Below are 16,548 nucleotides of genomic sequence, written 5' to 3'. Positions count from 1 at the left end.
GGAGGTCGAGCGGCCATCTTGAGGATTCCTATTTTGATTATCGTCTTGATTGTAAATATTTGGCCTTCGGCCCTTATGATATGAGAAGTATTTCTTAAATTGAGTTTTCTGCTAAAAGAATGTGCTTGAATGAATGAGTGATTGTCCCAAGTGGTTCGCCCGGAGGTCAGAGATGGCCTTCGGGTGCCGGTTACGTCTAGGGTACCCTCCCGGGGCGTGACAAACATGGTATCAGAGCACAGAGTTCAAGTGTCCTAGGGAGTCCATGAAGCCGTGTCTAGTAGAGTCTTGCTTATGGGTGTGTTGTGCACCACACTTATAATCAGGAGGCTATAAGACATTAGGAATTATTTCACTTCTTTCATACTCTGAATTCGTGCGATGGAGTTAAACTCCATGAAACTTCCTTTCTAATTCGTGCGTTCATACGTTACAGATAATGCCTCCTAAACGTACCGCTAGCCAGAGGAATATTGATAATGCAGGGATGCCACAGTCAGAGGCACGCCCAGCAAGAGCTAGAGGCCGACCCGCGAGATATGCGGAGGCACCTCAAGTGCCATCTACTCCACCTGCACCCACATCAGAAGCTGAATTTCGAGGGGCAATTGCCATGCTCACCCAACTAATGGCCGCCCGAAGTGGCAATCAGAGTTCGCCGACTCTCAGCTCTAGTTCCCAGGAACCATCTGCTGCCACTAGAATTAGAGACTTTCTGAGGATGAACCCACCGGCATTTACGGGTTCTAAGGTTGATGAAGATCCCTAGAATTTCATTGATGAAATGTGGAAGATTCTAAAAGCTATGCACGCTACAGAAATCGAGGGGGTCGAGTTGGTGTCTTATCAACTCAAAGATGTGGCAAACATCTGGTATAATCAATGGGAGCAGAGTAGAGGTGAAGATGCTGAACCTGCTAGATGGGATGAATTCGAGGGGGCTTTTCTTGAGCACTTCTTTCCCCGAGAATTGAGGGAAGCGAAGGTGGAGGAATTCGTTAATCTGAAGCAGGAAGGAATGTCGGTTAAGGAGTATGGCCTAAGGTTCATCCAGCTATCCCGGTATGCTCCAGAAATGATTCCTGATGTGAGGTCGAAGATGAGGAAGTTCATCTCCGGATTAGGGAGGCATGTGAAGAAGGAATGCAAGGCAGCATTGTTGATCTCGGATATGGACCTTTCTAGATTAATGGTGTATGCTCAACAGGTAGAGGAGGAGAAGAGGAAAGACAGAGAAGAGCACCTGAGCAAAAAGGCAAGGTCATCTGGGTATGAGAATGAACAGAGGCAAAGCAAGGGCAACAGGTCCTTCTTCCAGAAGAGGCCTTCCACCTATGCCTCATCTACCGCCAGCGCACCGATGCCGCAGGACAGGTATGATCGGCAGGGACAAAGTCGCCAGAATTTTAGACCCTAGGTTTCTCAATCCCCGGCCAGTGTAAGTCAAGGTTCGAAGGGAAAGCCACCATGCGGCAAGTGTGGTAGTCTCCACTTGGGAGAATGCAGAGCAGGAAGGGTTGGTTGCTATAAATGCGGCCAAATGGGCCATCTTCTGAGGGAGTGTCCAACATGGGGGAACAGGGCCCAGTCCTCTACCATCGCACCACCAGCTAGAGGAAATCAGAGGGGCGCTACTCTAGGTACGAGTGGAGGTACAAACCACCTATATGCCATGGGTAGTCGCCAAGATCAGGAGAACTCTCCAAACGTCGTGACGGGTATGATTCGAGTCTCTTCCTTTGATTGTTATGTGTTGATGGATCCAGGTGCCACCTTATCTTTTGTAACTCCCTATGTGGCTAGTAAGTTCAATAAAATCCCTGAACGTCTTCTTGAGCCCTTTTGTGCGGCCACTCCTGTCGGTGATTCTGTCTTAGCTGGGAGAGTCTATAGAGATTGCACTGTGTCAATTCATCACAGGGACACCTTGGCTGACTTGGTTGAGTTAGACATGGTTGATTTCGACGTGATCCTTGGTATGGACTGGCTTTATGTCTGCTATGCCTCTATTAATTGTAGAGCTCAAATTGTCACTTTCAGATTCCCGAATGAGGATGTCATAGAATGGAGGGGTAGTCCTATTGCGCCTAAGGGTAAGTTTATTTCATACCTTAGGGCCAGGAAGCTAATCTCAAAAGGGTGTATCTATCACCTTGTCCAAGTGAAAAATGACAGCATTGAGTCTCCATCCCTTGAGTCGGTTTCGATTGTCAACGAATTTCCGGATGTCTTTCCTGAAGATCTGCCTGGAGTCCCTCCTGATAGGGAGATCGACTTCGGGATTGATGTTCTTCCTGATACCCAGCCTATCTCAATTCCCCCATATAGAATGGCTCCGGCCGAGTTGAAGGAGTTGAAGGAGCAGCTGAAGGACTTGTTAGATAAGGGATTCATTAGGCCGAGTGTCTCGCCATGGGGTGCTCCGGTCCTATTTGTGCGGAAGAAGGATGGGTCCCTTAGAATGTGTATCGACTACAGGCAGTTAAATAAGGTCACCGTAAAGAACAAATACCCTCTTCCCAGAATAGATGACTTATTCGACCAACTTCAAGGTGCCACTTGTTTCTCAAAGATAGACTTGAGATCCGGCTACCACCAGTTGAAGGTGAGAGAATGCGATGTTCCGAAGACTGCTTTCCGGACTCGTTATCGCCACTTTGAATTTTTGGTCATGTCTTTTGGGTTGACTAATGCTCCCGCCGCTTTTATGGATCTCATGAACCAAGTATTCAAACCGTACCTTGATATGTTTGTGATTGTATTCATAGATGATATTCTGGTTTACTCCAAGAATGAAGAGGAGCATGCCTATCATCTTAGAGTCGTTCTACAAACTTTGAGGGACCAGGTATTGTATGCAAAGTTCTCTAAATGTGAATTTTGGCTTGCATCGGTGGCCTTCTTAGGCCACATTGTATCTGGAGATGGTATTCAGGTGGATGCTCAAAAAATAGAAGCTGTGAAAAATTGGCCTAGACCCACATCCCCAACAGAGATAAGGAGCTTTCTGGGCTTGGCCGGGTACTATCAAAGGTTTGTAGAGGGATTCTCATCCATATCATCACCATTGACTAAGCTGACCCAAAAGAAGGCTAAGTTCCAATGGTCTGATGCTTGTGAGGAGAGTTTCCAGAAATTGAAGACCAAGCTAACCACTGCTCCTGTTCTAACCTTGCTCGATGGAACAGAAGGTTTTGTGATTTATTGTGATGCCTCCAGAGTTGGTTTGGGTTGTGTGTTGATGCAAAGGGGAAAGGTGATAGCCTATGCTTCAAGACAGCTTAAGCTTCATGAGAGGAATTACCCAACTCATGACCTTGAGCTGGCAGCTGTGGTGTTTGCACTTAAAATCTGGCGCCACTACCTGTATGGAGTGCATATCGATGTATTCACCGATCACAAGAGCTTGCAATACGTCTTTAGCCAGAAGGAACTCAACCTTAGGCAAAGGAGATGGCTTGAGCTACTCAAGGACTATGATATGAGCATCCTCTACCATCCAGGTAAAGCTAATGTTGTTGCTGATGCTCTTAGCAGGTTGTCCATGGGTAGCACTAGCCACGTGGAGGAAGGAAAGAGGGAATTGGCGAAGGAGGTATACAGATTAGCCCGATTGGGAGTTCATCTGGAAGAGAACAATGAAGGCAGAGTTACCATTCAGGATGGGTCTACGTCCTCACTTGTGGCAGAGGTGAAGGAGAAGCAAGACCAAGATCCCGTCCTTCTCCAATTGAAGGGAGGCATTCACAAACAAGAGGTAATGGTTTTTACCCAAGGGGGAGATGGTGTGTTGCGGTACCAAAATAGATTGTGCGTGTCGGATGTTGATGATGTTCAAGAGAGGATTATGGCCGAAGCGCATAGTTCTAGATACTCTATTCATCCGGGTTCCACAAAAATGTACCATGACTTAAGAGAGAACTACTGGTGGAGCGGGATGAAAAAGGATATTGCGAAATTCGTTTCCAAATGCCCGAATTGTCAACAAGTGAAGGTTGAGCATCAAAGGCCCTGTGGTCTAGCCTAAAACATAGAAATTCCAGAATGGAAGTGGGAGATGATCAACATGGACTTTATTACAGGCTTGCCGAAGTCCCAAAAGCACCATGATTCCATTTGGGTAGTTGTGGATAGAATGACGAAATCAGCTCACTTCTTGGCGGTTAAGACTACTGACACCACAGAAGAATATGCGAAGTTGTATATACAGGAGATCGTCAGACTGCATGGGGTCCCTTTGTCTATTATCTTAGACAGAGGAGCCCAATTCACTTCCCAATTTTGGAAATCCTTTCAGAAGGGATTAGGTTCGAGGGTGAACTTGAGTACAGCATTCCATCCCCAGACAGATGGCCAAGCAGAGCGCACAATTCAGACATTGGAAGATATGCTGAGAGCGTGTGTGCTTGACTTCAAGGGAAATTGGGACGATCACTTGCCTCTTATAGAGTTTGCATATAACAATAGCTACCATGCAAGCATTCAAATGACTCCTTATGAAGCCTTGTATGGGAGGAGGTGTAGATCGCCCATTGGGTGGTTTGAAGTTGGTGAAGCCGAGTTGATTAGACCTGACCTCGTCCATCAAGCCATGGAGAAGGTACGAGTTATCCGAGAGAGGCTAAAGACAGCCCAAAGTCGCCAAAAATCGTACACCGATGTGAGGAGGAGAGACTTAGAGTTTGAGGTGGATGATTGGGTGTATTTGAAAGTGTCACCCATGAAGGGGGTCATGAGGTTTGGAAAGAAGGGGAAACTTAATCCTCGATACATTGACCCGTACCAAATTTTGAGGCGGATCGGGAGTGTCGCTTATGAGCTGGACCTACCCTCAGAACTAGCTTCTATTCATCCGGTGTTCCACGTTTCAATGTTGAAAAAGTGCTTGGGTGACCCCTCATTGGTAGTCCCTATTGAAAGCATTGGAATTAAGGATAGCTTATCCTATGAGGAGGTCCCAATCCAAATCCTTGATCACCAAATCCGCAAATTGAGGAACAAGGAGGTCGCCTCAGTCAAAGTCTTGTGGAGGAACCAATTTGTTGAGGAAGCCACGTGGGAAGCGGAGGAAGCCATGAAGTCTAAATACCCACATCTATTCGTGCCTACCGAGGAGAGCATTGAAGGTAATGACCACTTCCTTGACTCGAATTCATTCGTACCTTTTTGAGTTTTGATTGATATTTGATTGAGAATTTGATTGATTGAATGACTGAATTTTGATTGTGATTTGTACCCCGAGTCTATTCTTGGTTGCTCGTCATTCGAGGACGAATGATCCCAAGGGGGAGATAATGTAACACCCCTCAAACCTTTTCCCAAGATTCGGGCCTTCTTTGTACACGTGTGGGGCCCATCGTATTTATTTCGAAGTACGTGCTTGAGTTAAGATGAGTCCTTGAGGAGTTTAAGAGCGTTGGAGGTGATGTGGGGTCATTGAGGACCCCTTGGACCGAGCTAAGTCCAAAAGATCCGTCGTGGCTAAGTTTAGGACGAGTTCACGTAAGGGTCGACTTTCAATGACCCTATCGTTTGAAAGACTTTAATCCGGGTGGCCCACGACCTATCAAATTAAAGGTCGTCGAGTCTTCTTTCCAACGCCACTAAGAACGTAGATTTTGGAGTTCGGGGCCAAAAGATATGACGATTCGAAGATGAACTAGCATGATAGGGACTTCATTTTGGCCTGGGTTACCACTGCTGGGGAAATGGCCCTAGCGCCGTAAGGGCGCGATGCGCCACTATCGCGCCAGGAACATGCCTCAGTAGTTTGGTCCCTGGCGCGATGCGCCACTAAAAGTGTGCAGGGTTTTTCAGGCCAAAATCCCAGAATTCAGAACAATGGGCTTGGCGCTGTAAGGGCGCGACGCGCCACTATCGCGCCAGAAACATGCCTCAGTAGTTTGGTCTCTGGCGCGGCGCGCCACTACGAGGTGTGCAGGTTTTTAGGCGTAATTGGCCTTGGCGCTGCAAGGGCGTTTTGGCCTAATTTTTCAGAATTTTGGAGGAAGGGCAATTTGGGAATTGTCCCAAATTATATATACCCAAGCCTTGTATATTTTGGGACCATTTTCTTCAGCCCTCACTCTCTCTCTAAAAGCCCTAGCTCCTCTCTCTTCTCTTCTTCTCCATTTCCAACAAAAACGAGTCCAAGAACTTCAAGATTTGAGTCCTCCATTGAAGACCCAACTACAAGGTTTTCTTTAAGTCTTCACTAAGGTATGTAAGGCTAACCAAAACATGGGTTGAGTCCACCCATGTGCCCTATTCTTGTCTTGAGGTTAGATATCCATGAAAATTGAGTTTTCTTGGTATGGTACATGTTTGAATGAACTTGGTCTCCATTTTATTTAATTATTTATGTGCCAATGTTGTTGAGTTAAGAGGTTCCTAAAATGAGCCCTTATGTGAGTATGAGATGATGAAGGAATGAGTTGCTAAATATGTTTTACTGATCTTCTTAATTATGTAGATTTGATAAAGTATATTACTTTCTTAAAAATGTTGCCTATTATAAAAATGTCGATTTGAAGTCTTAAAGATGTGGTGAGTCATGAGGATTTTCTCAAATGGATGAGGTAATGATTGATTATATCTAGATGATGTTATACATGTGCATTTAAAGCTTCCTTGAAGATATGATTGAGATTGAGCATTGAGATTGATATTTGATTGTGACAGAGTTGATGAGTCGACAAGGTTGTAATGAGACTTGTTGATATGAGTTGATTGAGTTGAGTTGATGGAGTTTTATGAGCATTGAGTCTTGGGAGGAGTATCGAGCACCGAATTGGGCAAGAGTATAGTCCATACTCGAACCCAATACCTGTGTTGCCAAACGTAGGGGGGATTGAACCGTTAAAGTCGGATGCTTCCCCGAGAGCTTTTGTCCTGACATTATAGGACCTGGTTGGATTGGATCCATGAGTGTTCGTCGTTCATGCCCTGGCAAGGTATGAACGGGCGTGGCAACGACGTCGTTTCGTTGTACCTTCACTGGCTCATAAGTGTTGGTTGTCGGTTAAGAGAAACTCCCAAATAAGTGTTGATAGTACTCTGAGTCAGATTGAGTTGAATTGTATATGATTGGTCCAGTCTAAATCATATCCTTGTTTAGACTTAGGACATTTGATTGAGTTGTCATCCCTTTTGAGTTGAGCTCCCGAGTTGATTCATTCTTTCTTGATGTTCGTTGTATTCGGCCATTTTACATACTCGTACATTCCATGTACTGACGCCATTTGGACTGCATCGTTTCATGATGCAGAGACAGGTACTAGAGATCATCAACCGGCGCTCCGTTGAAGATCAACTTACACTTTCAGCCAGTCGGTGAGTCCTCCTAATTCCTGGAGGATATTGGGCCTTCCTGTACAGTTTTTGGATTGTCTCTTCTTTATTTAGATTGTCGGTAGCCATGGGCTTGTCATTGGCACCTTTTAGACTTGAATAGAGGCTTCATAGACTAAGATGTGAGGAGGTCGAGCGGCCATCTTGAGGATTCCTATTTTGATTATCGTCTTGATTGTAAATATTTGGCCTTCGGCCCTTATGATATGAGAAGTATTTCTTAAATTGAGTTTTCTGCTAATAGAATGTGCTTGAATGAATGAGTGATTGTCCCAAGTGGTTCGCCCGGAGGTCAGAGATGGCCTTCGGGTGCCGGTTACGTCTAGGGTACCCTCCCGGGGCGTGACAAATAAATCTACAAATTTCAACAAGGGTCGTTGGTTAGAGGTGATTTCCTCGGGGCCATGAATTCACAAAATCTGTTCTTGCCTTAGGTATATATTTGAAATTTAAATATAGATAATAGAGTTTTGTCTCTTTCTCTATCTCCCGAAAAACCATTTTAGCTAAAAATTCATGTTGGGTCGGATTCGAATGAATTTTTCGATAATCGGTAAAAAACTCTTTATGTATTTTTAGAAAATTAGAAGAAAAGAACAAAAGACAAAGAAATGAAGAAAAATAATAAAGTTTAGCAATTCAACATAAAATTCAAGATATTTCATCGAATCATGGAATGAAGAGATTCTACTTGTCTCCTGAACTAAATTCTTGGAGAAAAAATCATTTTCTGCTTGATGCCGCTTACTAGATTTCTCGTTTGTTAATTTCCTATCATGGTGGGAGGGAGATAAGGATATCTCGTCGTAACAATGAATCAAATGAAAGTGAAAGCTCTAAGCCCCAATTCCTTGGTGAAAAGAGTTGTCGCCTTTAAATCATCGAAAAAAGAAAAGAAGAAACCGCTCGAAAGGAACCACACAACAATGGCTCATAACTGAAAAACATAACAGCTGAAGCAGCTACTTTCGAAGTAATAGAAAGAAAAGCAACGACTGGAGTGGGAGAGTCAGAGTCGAAAAGAGGATTCCTCACTTCTTTCTCTCATTCAAAACCGTGCATGAGACTTTCATCTCACACGGCTCCTAAGTGATAAAAGAAAGAAGAACCCATTTTCTTTCATTTTTGATTACCTTTCTAATTTGGATTAATTAAAGAATTGGTCATGTATGAATGTAATAGCACACTTAAATGTAGAAAACGCGGATACTGAAACTGAGGAAGTTGTGAAAAACTTAGATCTGAAATTTTTGACAACTTCAATAGTGATTTTTTTAAAATCAAGTAACTTTGATAGTAAAACTAAGTTTGAGTGTTGTTGAATCCTTTGCATATTGCAAATATAAATATAATATCACTAACAACCGTACATCATTATACCAAGCCATAGGCATATGGGTTGACACTTTGAAGATACGAGACTTCCTCAGTTATTAGTTATTTCTTTATATTGAAATCGTTTAAATTCTTGATAAAAATATATCATTTCTGGGCTAATATTCAATCTAACATTTTGCCACTATTGTTCCTAATACCGGATATCACCGAAGGATATTGGAAGAGATGGAAATGGAGGACCTCCCAAAATATTTTCTCGAAAGGACGTCATTATGTTCCTTGAAGTGTTGTTTATTATACTTTACTCAAGAGATCAATCAGTAATGTGGCTATGTTTCATGGTGCTCAGATCCGCATGTCTTCAGCCTTATCTCATAGGTTGCAGGGCTATGTAATTATTTTTCATTTGAGCATTGAAATGCAATTACTTTTTGTTCCTCTACAGTCAACGACGTTAAAAGGTGATATTTATTAATCCTATGTAATTGATTTTCTTCAAAAGGAATATTATGTTTTGAAATATTGTTGACAAGATGGAATGATAATAAACAGTTTCAACAACTACTACATATGCAGTCACCAAATCACATAGATTGAAATCATTTTTAATGTTCAACCTCAGAAACATGCTAAACACTTAAAAGGTTTCTATCGATAAACTCATTTTATGGAATTTTTTATATTATATTGTTGGAGTTTGTTTTAAAGATATCATTAAAATGGGTGAAATTAAATCTGATAAAATTGTTTGCAGAGAGAATAGGGAGTTTCAAACAGCTATTGACAATTGCAATTATAAAACTTTCTTCATATTTATTTTCTTTAACCCGCAAGATACGCGGGCATATTAACTAACAACTGATAAATTAAAATATATAAAAAGATCATTATTAATAATTTATTTTTACACTGTATTTAGTCAAACTTCATAACATAAATTAGTAGTAGATAAGTTTTGTCCCCTAGTAAATAACCCTCTGTTTCTTTTTCCTAATGTAGAAGGTCTAAAATCATTATAGTATAGTATGAATTACGATCTCTTTGACTACTGAACGATACCTTTGGTACTCAACTTATCTAACTAACATTTTTTTCTTATTTTTTCATTTGATGATTAGTATTCGCATTTGTCACGATCCAAAACCGGGTGTGATGGCACTTATCCTATTCCACCGGACAACTCTGCCTAATACCAATCAACTATGAAAAACATAATGCAGAAGCAATTAAATATGATAACAATATAGAAGCGGAAGACTTAACCAAAACTGAAATAACCCTCAAAATCTAGTTGTCACGTGTACAAGCCGCTAATAGATACAGAATGTAAAAATAGATACAAGTCTCAAAATGTCTTTACTCTCAAATAGAACAAGTCATAAAAAGGGAATAAGAGAGTCCGCCGGATGACAACAACTACCTCTCTAAGTCTCCTGGAAAGCCCCAGGTGATCAGAAAAGGAAAACTACTTATTGTCTAGGCTCGGAACCTATACAAGTGTAGAAGCAAGGATTGATTACTAAATAACACGGTACTCAACAAGTCAACTAATAAGACAAGGCAAATCTAATAAAATGCACGAACTTCTTTCACCCCAATCGAACCTCCATACCTACAACCTGCACAGAAATTAGCTCAATCTAACAGTTTATAATGCACAGCTCAAATAGGTTCCACAATCACAGTTTAATTACCAAAAGTCACAACTCACAAGTATCACACAGGTCAATCAGAAGAACCAGTTTCATTACACAAGAATATGCAAGGATAATGATGCACAATCAATAATCAAGCATTATTCACATTTGCCAGGAATAACCTCGGCATCCCACTCTCACCGATAATTACCTCGGCATCACAGTCTCACCTAAAATGGCCTCGATATCACACACTCGCCGAAAATGACCTCGGTATCACACACTCGCCGAAAATGACCTCAGTATCACACACTTACCTTAAATGACCTCGGCGTCACACACTCATCAAAAATGACTTCGGCATCACACACTCGTCCGAAATGACCTTGGCTTCACGTACTCGCCGAAAATGACCTCGGTATCTCGCAATCGTCGGAAATAACCTCGGCATCAAACACTCGCCAGAAATGACCTCGGCATCACAACTCGCTAGAAATGACCTTGGCATCACACACTCACTAAAAATGACCTCGGCATCACACACTCACCAAAAATGATCTCGACATCACACACTCGCAAAAATGACCTCGACATCACACACTCACCGGAAATAATCTCGGCATCACACACTCGCGAAAATGATCTTGGCATCACACACTCACCAAAAATGACCTCGGCATCACACACTCACTAGGAATGACCTCGGCATCACACATGTACGTTTCATCACAATGTTCAAGAAAAAATGCAAATCGGAATATTCACACAGTAATGAGGAAATGACAAGTTCAAGCAATTCACAATCCCAATGAAGCTATCAAGCACTGCATCAAATACACTTCAATATCATGATCAAGGCACTTCACACTTTTCGTTCACAACAATAACAAACATTTCCTTTTTGTTACCCCGTTCTTTTATTAAGATTAATTCACATGAATAGAACCCATCACTCATTCTCATTACTCCCCAACACATATATGAAAGAAAATTCGCGGATTCTATAAGATTTATGGAGTTTTAGAAGTTCACTTGCCTTAATCAAATCACGATCAATCAAACACTTGAGTCTTTCCCTTTTGAATAGTATGTGAAACACCACAATCTAATCAAACAATAATTCACAATAAGATTCCGGAACTAACGACACCAAAATCACAAAATTTGGGCAAAAGAGTCAAAACAATTCAAAAACCCGATTCCAAAACCAAGGTTCAAAGCTGAAAATTTCTACATAATAATGTTCCTTGAGGTATTTGAAATCCATTGATGGAAACCATTTCAAAATTGAAGTTAAAATCAGTCACATCTCCATTTTTAATAAGAACCAAGTTCTTGAGAAAATCCTTGAAATTTGGGATTGAAATCACCATTTTTATGTTAAGATCACAAGGAATTAATGGGAAATGAAGAATTAGGGCTACCTAATCTATTCCTAGCAAAACCTCCTTCAAAAAGCATAAGGTCTTCGCGAAAGCGACCACCCTCTTGCTATCGCGAGACCTATGGCACCGGAAACACACAACATATTCACAAGTTCAAAAATACTCCAAATGGACCCTCAAGATTCAATCGGAACCCCGTACACACAAACCATATATACAACCCTACTAAACTTGACATTCTCGACTCAATGAAATCGTTAGAAATCAAATTTGAGGTCTCCTTGGCCTAACATCTGATAAGTTGCAATGAAACTAACTTTAGGCCCAAAGATATCAAATCGAGCTCGAGACTTCTAAACATTTAGTCAAGACCTCCCCTAGGCCTAATATCATCCCCCAAATCCAACGGGGCAGTTGGAATTTCATTCTGAGCATCAGAACTCTGAATGTTGACCAAAGTCAATTCTAGGATCAAAAATTCAACTATTTCCAACTTAAGACCTCAAACCCACGATACAACCCAAATTTGATTCCGAAAACTCCCCTATATAAATTTCCACATTCCGGAACTGATGAAATCGACGGAATTCCATTCTGAGACTCCAAATTCCAAAAGACACCGAAAACCACTATTTTCATAACTTAAACCATTAAAATTCAAAACTTTCCAAAAATCACAACTTTTCAAAATGTATGTGGAAATCTTTTTATATCAAGTCCAAGGATTACCAAATTTCTCTTTCACTGAACAAAATGCATTCAAGATTGGCCAATATTTAGGGGAGTATTTTTTTGTTGATAAAACTGTTTGGGGCAAGTTTTTGAGGATTCGGGTCAGATTGGATATTAGAAATCCATTGTTATGTGTGTATGTGTAAACAGGAATGAGTGGGCAAGGTAGACGATTAACGGGGTAGATTCGATAGTCGTGATGGAGAACTGTGCAGTAATAGCATGCCGAGTAGCAGAGGCTAATGAAGTTAAAGGTTATGGCTGGCTGATTATCATGATGGCTGCTTATTTCTTCTACTTGGTGCTTAAATTCAATGTTATGGTCCGGCGTTTCGCCTTCTTCCAGAAATCTAGCGGCTCCATGGCTGAGTATAGTCCAGTGGCTCAGCTGAAGGACTTGCTTATCTTGATCAAGTTTTGTGTTGTCTTTCTTGTGTCTTGTTGATTGCTCTGATTTAGCTTGTAGTACATGTTTTGCACTATCCTCAATTCAACTAATTCGAGTCATAATGGCAAGTCTCATTTAGGACCTTGTCCACTCGTCAATTCTATCCTCCAATCAACTCACTCACGCCTAAATTAGATATGTATTTATAACATCCCAAAAACATAACAAACCATTCCTCTCCTCATTTATCACGTCCTTAGGACTCATCACAACTCTAAGGTTTTAAACCAATAATTCAAGAGGAATAACACATTTAAGGAAATTGACCTATTCAACATAATCACATGGTTAAGAAAATCAACAAAAAGCATATTAACAACCCATCTCCATAAACTCATACTAGCATGAAGGTTTTAGGAATTTCTTAGCTCAACAACATCAACACAATAAGAATCAAATTAGTAGGAGACAAGACTCATTCAAACATAAACCTATCAAGAAACTCCATTCTTATGGAAATTTAACCTCAAGGAAAGTATAGGGCACATGGGTGGACTCAATCCATGCTTTGAGTAACCTTACATACCTTAGAATAGATTCTTGAGGAAACATTATTGTTGGGTCTTCAATGGCAACTTGAAGTCTTGAAGCTTTTGGAGGCAAATCTTGTTGAAGAAAGATTTGGAGAAGAAGAAGAAGAAGAGAGAAATTTTCTAGGGCTTTTTAAAGAGAGAGGGAGGAGCTAAAAATGGTCCAAAACGTTCAAGGCTGATACATAAATAATTTGGGACAATTCCCAAATTGCCCTTTCTCCAAAATTCTGAAAAATAGGCTAAAAATACTTCTGGCGCGATAGTGGCGCATCGCGCCATTGTAGCGCCAGGTCGATTAGGCCTAAAACCTGCACATCTATTAGTGGCACGCCGTGTCAAGGACCAAACTACTTAGGCACATTCTTGGCGCAATAGTGGCGCGTCCCGCCCTTACAGTGCCAAACCCATATTTTCTGGGTTTTAGAAAATAGGCTTGAAAACCCTGCACATCTCTTAGTGGCGCGCCGCGCCAGGGACCAAACTACTGAGGCGTGTTCCTGGCGCGATAATGGCGCGTCGCGCCACTGTGGCGCCAAGCTCAGTTTCCCAGCAGTTGCAATCCAGGCCTGAAATTCCTGTCGTGTTAGTTCGTCTTAGGATCATCATATCTTTTGACTCCGAACTCTAAAAATTACATTTTTTGCGGCGTTGGAAAGAAGACTCGACGACCTTTAATTTAATAGGTGGTGGGCCACCCATATTGTCATCTTTCAAAAGATAGGGTCGTTAGAAGTTGACCCCTTATACGAACTCATCCTAAAACTTAGCCACGACGAATCCTTTGGACTTAGCTTGGTCCTAGGGGTCCTTTGTGACCCCACATCACCTCTAACACTTTTCAATTTCTGAGGGACTCATCTTAACTCATGCATGTACTTCACAATACTCGAGTTTGATCCTACACGTACACAAAAAAGGTCTGAATCTTAGCAAAATTTTTTAGGGGTGTTACACATGTGGTATGTAATTTAATTCAAAAAACAATAACAACAATAACTACACCTATACATTACTATTTTGACACCTATACTATCTAATTTCCTTCAACAACATCACGTGTAACCCCATGCCTATACTACTCAACCCAACAACACTTGGCAACATTAGCCACATAATTCCACCGCCCAACCACCTTAATTAACTAATTCACTCAACTTCCTCACATACAACAACATAATACTCCTCCAGCACCTTCTTCACTAACACCTATGATATACATGTAACAACCCACAACAATTCCCTATATCATATAACAATATCCAGCAGCCCATCACCGATTTTAATCCCCAAAGTTCATCAAAAACTCTACATATGGAACAGGCATAAACAAACCCAACAAATACATACGACTCGAGTATACGCGTATACTCACGACAATACACATAGACGTGTGCTATGCCTATACCGCGCGCACTGTCCCATCCTCTTCCTCGAGCATGCCCGACAAAACAGTTCAAGAGATGACTCCTTCTTTTTCTGATTCATGGCTTCAATTTGTTAAAGAATTGGGGAATATTTGGGAGGATTCAAGCATATTCTTGGGGATTTTTAGAATTTGAATTTCATCTGTTTCACCCCCCAATTTTTTCCAAAAATCTTTTCCTATGTATACCCCTTCATACACTGTTCGGATGGGGGTTCGAATTTCTTTTGGCTAAATTTGAGTTTTCAAGAGAAAAGAAATCTTAGATAGGATGAGTGCTTTTACATTTTCGGGTTTAAATAGAGGGAGATCTCAAGTCGAAATTTGTTCTTCTATTTTGGTCTCTTAGTCATTCTCCCGTGCCTCAGTGAAGTTCTTTTTTGGTGTGGAAAAGCTTCTCTATTAAGCTCGTAATCTCATTCGCTGCTCTCAGACAGGTATAAACATGTTTAGTCTGACGAATCAATGTTTTATCTTTTGATTTGCTTTCCGATTCATTTACATTTTCTCTTCTCTAATATCGTTCCAGTCTTGAAAAAAATGAATGCTAGTATAGTTTGGTTATTAATTTGGTCTGATTAATGGTTGATGTTTGATTAATGTGAAATTTGTATATAGTAGATGAGTATGTTCATTTAATTTTCTCTTCATAGTCACCCTTGGCTTGCTATCTAGTTCATATTTTTACCATTATCTGGTTATGAGTAAAGTGTCAATCTCAAATTGCATTTTGTTTCAAGTTCAAGACTGTTTCGAGTTTCGTGTTTGTCTAAACTTTGGTTCACTTGTTCTCTGCTCGTCGTGACCCATACCTTCTCATTTAAAGCTCAGTTTTGCTCATATGGTCGAGTTTCACTTCAAATTTCAGCCTTTTGATTGCCACATCTCCACTCCTCTGTTTCACTTGTTAAAAATGTGTGAGAAGCAGTGAATGTTTTCTCCCTTGCCTAAAGTTTGGGGCTGATTTGGCATTTTTAGTTTTGAGCTATAATGATTGTCTAATATTCGATGTGATTTGTACCGGTTATGTGGTGTATATGAAGTTGTTTGCTGGATCAGAAGTTAGTGACATGTTATTATTAGTCCAAAACATTTGTTCAATTAAATGAGCTTCACTATTTACTTTATCTTGTTTTTTACATATATCTCAAATCTTTTATTAATTTTTTGTTCTTAATTGGGTTTCATCTATGGGCAACTGTGATGAAATGAGCACATTACCTACAAGTTTGGTTTAGGACTTTCCCTGCTAATTATTTGCATGGATCACTGTTTCTTTAAATGTTATGAGTATTTGTTTACTCTATTAAAATGTTTTTCTCTTTTTTTAGACAAGTACGTCTTGGTTGAGTGTCCATGTGTTTCTTTGGGAGATTGTAGCATGCATCCATATATTAGAATTGTTCACCACTCCTACATTTAATTATGTGATGTATTTGTCATGTGGTTTTAAAATCTGATTGTCTCATATCTATCCTTGTATATCCGCATCGGCTACTGTGCGAATCATTATGATCTTTCCTAACTAAATCATGGTTGTATGAACTTAAAATTTTGATACTAATCTTTGTCGTTTTTTTTTCTTTCATGCACGAACTTTTCCAATTGAGTCCAAGGCACTCTTCTATCAATTGGGCCATGGAGGCCTAAATCCTTCATCAAGTCAACCTCGTCCCGGAAGCTAAAATGCAGGTGTACGAGA

Source organism: Solanum dulcamara, chromosome 3, assembly GCF_947179165.1.
Source record: "Solanum dulcamara chromosome 3, daSolDulc1.2, whole genome shotgun sequence".
Classification (NCBI taxonomy): domain Eukaryota; kingdom Viridiplantae; phylum Streptophyta; class Magnoliopsida; order Solanales; family Solanaceae; genus Solanum; species Solanum dulcamara.
Note: the sequence above shows the minus strand (reverse complement) of the source record.